The sequence below is a fragment of the Lathyrus oleraceus genome, chromosome 4, assembly GCF_024323335.1.
Source record: "Lathyrus oleraceus cultivar Zhongwan6 chromosome 4, CAAS_Psat_ZW6_1.0, whole genome shotgun sequence".
NCBI classification, from domain to species: domain Eukaryota; kingdom Viridiplantae; phylum Streptophyta; class Magnoliopsida; order Fabales; family Fabaceae; genus Lathyrus; species Lathyrus oleraceus.
The window spans coordinates 20830787-20835648 of record NC_066582.1 but is presented as its reverse complement, the minus strand read 5'-3'; positions in this window follow the sequence as shown (position 1 = coordinate 20835648).

Genomic DNA, 4862 nt, shown 5'->3' with positions numbered 1-4862 from the left:
GATTCTTGACACATTTTTGGAGATTTTGGTATATCATTTGTGATTTTTGGATCTCTGGATTTGTAGATATGATTTTTTCTTTTTGAGTGTGACAATATGTGTCACATTATGATATGCTGAGTTCATGAATTAATTTACCATGCTTCCATTAGGCCTATGGCTCTGATTTTTTGCATGAGATACAATGTATATGTTAACTTTCATCATGATTTTTTGTGGATTTAATTGGTCCATTTTCTAATTGATTTGGATTTTTGATTGCTGTTTAGCATCTTTGGGTTGTTTCTTGTGTAACAAACTTTACATGTGTTGTTGAATGCTCATACCATATCATATGAATGTGAAATTTGATGGAGTGATTCATAACATGTTTAGGTGTAGTTTGGCTTTGGTCCCATCCATTTCTTAATTGTTTTCATTGTTTGGCATGTGATTAAAGTTGATGCTCATTTTGCTACCGTGTGTTGACTTGTTTGGAGGTCTGCTGACTTTTTGATTTTCATTGACCTACTTCCTGTTGTCCAAATGGCATGAAAATTGATATGTAGCTCATTGAATATGTCCTGCTTAGGCTGGAATTTTTGTGGAATTTATTGAGCTGTTTAGGTATTTGATTGAGTGTGATCTTTCTGTTTGCTCCTATATGACTCATAATTGCCTAGCTTGATCTAATTTGTGCATGAAATTAATTTGGTGTATGGTTTAGGAATGAGACCAATTGGATTCTCTTTGTATGTGATTAATGTTGATGTTGATCATGTTTCACTTGCTGTTTTGGTTTTTTTCCTTCCTTTTGACCCTAGGCTTGTCCTAGTGGTCTTGTATCTCATGTTTGAATGTGATTTTCAGGTTAAGGGGCAAAATACCTTAAGGAGGTGGATTCACTTTTGATTGAGATGTCATTTGACATTGTACGCTAACTTGTTTTATGTTGTAGGATGTTTGGCTTTTGAGTTGCTCGCACTTTGGTGCATTGGATTGTGTTTGTCTGTGTATAGTTAATTGTGAACCATTTGCTGTTTAGTAGTGTGATTAGTATACTGATGATATTTGATTGATTTCAGGTACATTAGTTGCTAATATTGCTTTGCTTTGCTTGATAAGCAATTTGCACTGAGGTATAACATTCTTGTCTCCATGTAGTCTGGAAGACCTGGCCTGTTACTTGACCAGGCACCTGTCTGAAGTCCTCCTTAAGAGGCGATGTTTGTGATTGTTTACTTTTGTGCCAAGCAGGTAAAGACCTCAATGAGGCAATTGGCGGAACCCAAGGGATATGCAATCTATCCCCCGCTATTCTGTTGAGTCGCCCCCCTGCTCACACCACTGTGTTGATGCATTGGGACACAAACCCAAGATCTTGTACAATGTACAGTTGTGTCAGAGTCTCGAGTGTAGAAGGGTTCCCACATTCTGAACCCACGCTCCTTTGTCTTAAGCTCTCCCTGACCAGGGATAAGAGCTGTGAAGTCTCATCTTCACTCTCCTTTTATCAGCTTCACCTTAGCCCCTCAATGGCAAGGTTAAGAGCTAACCATACCTCTGTACAGATGACTTGCTCTTGCAGCCTCACCTTTGATTGAGCCCCTTTTGTGTGCATATAGTGTGTGCTACTTGTGAATGCTTGATTTACTGTTTGTATTGAATAGGATAGGCTTGCTTCCTGTGCAAGTTAGCTAGAAACCTTGACTTAGGGATAATCTTGCATGATAACATCTAGGCTCGAGTCAGTCTCCCTAGTTGTGCTTCCCTCTGTCATCTGGCTAGGCTAGTCCTGTGTCCCTTCGTAGGGGAACTACGTCGCCCTGATCCTCATACCAGATGAGGTACGTAGGCAGGAGATGAGCAGATCTCTCCGGGCGCCTGTGTCTTTGTTTTGTGTTGTTGTGTGCTTGGAAGCTGATGTAAGTCCATCGAGTGGCGTTCGGGTTCCAGTGTGGGTTTGTTTGGTTCGGATGCTGATGTAAGTCCTGTGATTGGCATTCAGGCTCCACGTTTGCCTCCTTGTGTGTGTTTTGGTTCGGATGCTGATGTAAGTCCAGTGATTGGCATTCAGGCTCCACGTTTGCCTCCTTGTGTGTGTTTTGGTTCGGATGCTGATGTAAGTCCAGTGATTGGCATTCAGGCTCCACGTTTGCCTCCTTGCGTGTGTTTCGGTTCGGATGCTGATGTAAGCCCAGTGATTGGCATTCAGGCTCCATGTTTGCCTTTGCCTGTGCTTGTTTGTGTGCGTGTTAGCCGAGCTACGAATGCTCTGATTCTCCTTCGTCCAAAGGAGATACGTATGCATAGGATGCGACATCCTAGCGAGCATGTGTTGTTTCCCCGGTCCGAACTACTTTGACTCTGATGTCTATGCCTGATAGACTAAGTAGGCCCAGGATGCGATATCCTGCCGAGTCAGTCTCGTCTGTTTTCTTGTGTCTCTTTCAGCCAGTGTGTGTGTGTTTGAGCAGTGTTTTAGCAACCATTTTCCTCCCTATTGTGCGTGGATCCCGTCGAGTACGACGGATGCGTAGGGGTGCTAATACCTTCCCTTCGCATAACCGACTCCCGATCCCATTCTCTTTGGTCGCGAGACCATGCTTTTTCCCAGGTTTACTCTGAGCGTTTCCTTTCCCTCTTTTGGGATAAATAACGCACGGTGGCGGCTCTGTTGTTCTTGTTTTCCCGCCGGTTTTTCGCGTAATGCGACAGCTGGCGACTCTGCTGGGGAACTACCAGAGAAGTTGACCTGTGCTGGTCCTTCTTCCCTAAGCGAGTCTCTCCTAGCGCTCTCTAGGTCAGGGCTTTGGTTGTTATCTGCTATTATTTATTGCATTCATTTCATTTACTGTTTGCATTCAATGTGTGCATTAATGTTTGCATTCATTCATTTCATCTGCTGTGCTGGCTGTGTGTTCTCTGATTGGGGGTGGGTGATACTCGAGATAAAAGGCCCAATACCCAGGCTATGAGTGCAATCTAGGAAACCTAGGAATAGAGTGATTCATGGGAAGCGGGTGGTGTACGCCACTTAGCGGAACATTGATATCACGAGCAGTTCAGACTCTGATGGGGTATTATCAGTGCATACATCTGGTGTGCAAAGGATGATATTCTTGAAAGGGTTGCTTATCCTGCGTTTCTCTCGACCTTACCCTGGCCTAGATGACACCCGTGAGTGGGGAGGGAATGATCACTTTAACAGGTACAGATGGTGACTATTGGTGACCGGTAGGTGACTTGTTGGTGACTCAGTGTTCTGTTGGTGATTCAGTTTCTCAGATTGGGTTCAGACGACAGTTGATCAGTTGACTTTGGGTTTCAGACGAATTGTTGTTCAGAATTCGAGCCGAAGCTTCGATCCTGTGTTCAGAGATGCACAGCTTGCCAGTCGTGTCCGCATCATGTGCATCATAGCATGTTTATTTTTCAAAAGAAATGCAATAAAAAATTGAAAAAGAAAAAGAAAAAAAGAAAAAAAAGCTAATCTTTGCATGCATATCATTTCTCGGGTACATTCCAGAGTCTGTTCACTGATAGATCCAGGTGCTCATTTACAGATGAGATTGTTGGTTTCACTCGGTACTCATTGCTCTTGTATACCGCGCCGTGTTGCTGCAGATTGCTATCCTTTAAAGATGAATCAGGCTCTTTGGATGCCTGAGAAATGATCATTTCATGTGCATCATATGCATTAACATCATACTCATGTCATGTTGCATAACAGGTGTTCTAGTTCGTACTTCTCACTCTGGTTCCTGTGTAAGGCAGGATAGCTGATCAGAGACTGCATCGGTATTCAACCAGACTCAACTATCAGAGGAATATGGATCAGGTTCAGATTGAGTTGGCTGAGATGAGGGCGAACATGGCCCAGTTTATGTCAATGATGCAGGGGGTTGCTCAAGGTCAGGAAGAGCTCAGAGCCCTGGTTCAGAGACAGGAGACTGTGATCCAGACGTCCAACCGTGCTTCGCCTGTTGTTGCACCTGCTTATGAGAATGTCAATGTTGCTGCTCCCACTAACGACTATGCCGTCGGGGATGAGTTGAGAGGAATAAGGATCAATGGATAGCCTCTTGCTGCAGAGGTCAATGCTAGAGCTACCCGGGCTCCTGTTCGCCATCCTGCTCCTATTGTCGACAGACAAGAGGACATGTTCACACTGCGGAGTGAAGATGATGAGGTGGTCAGAGTTGAGGATAGGGATCGTAAGGTTGATGCCCTGGCTGAGAAGATCCGAGCCATGGAATGTCAAAACTCCCTCGGATTTGATGTTACAAATATGGGGCTAGTAGAGGGTTTGAGGATCCCGTACAAGTTCAAAGCGCCCGCATTCGAAAAGTACAACGGTACCTCCTGTCCTCGCACCCATGTGCAGGCTTACTTCAGGAAGATCTCTGCTTACACTGACGACGAGAAGATGTGGATGTACTTTTTCCAAGACAGTTTGTCTGGAGCGTCTTTGGACTGGTACATGGAACTGAAGAGAGAATCAGTCAGAAGCTGGAAAGATCTGGGTGAAGCCTTTCTGAGGCAATACAAGCACAACATGGACATGGCGCCGAGCCGAACCCAATTGCAGAGCTTGTGTCAGAAGAATGGTGAAAGCTTCAAGGAGTACGCCCAAAGATGGCGTGAGCTAGCCGCAAGAGTGCAACCTCCTATGTTGGAGAGAGAGCTGACTGACATGTTCATTGGAACCTTGCAAGGTGTGTTCATGGACCGCATGGGAAGTTGCCCGTTCAGTAGCTTTTCTGATGTTGTTGTCTGTGGGGAAAGGACTGAGAGCCTTATCAAAGCAGGAAAGATTCAAGATCCTGGCTCTTCAAACTCTTCCGATTCTAAGAAGCCATTCTTTGGGCCACCCAAAAGGG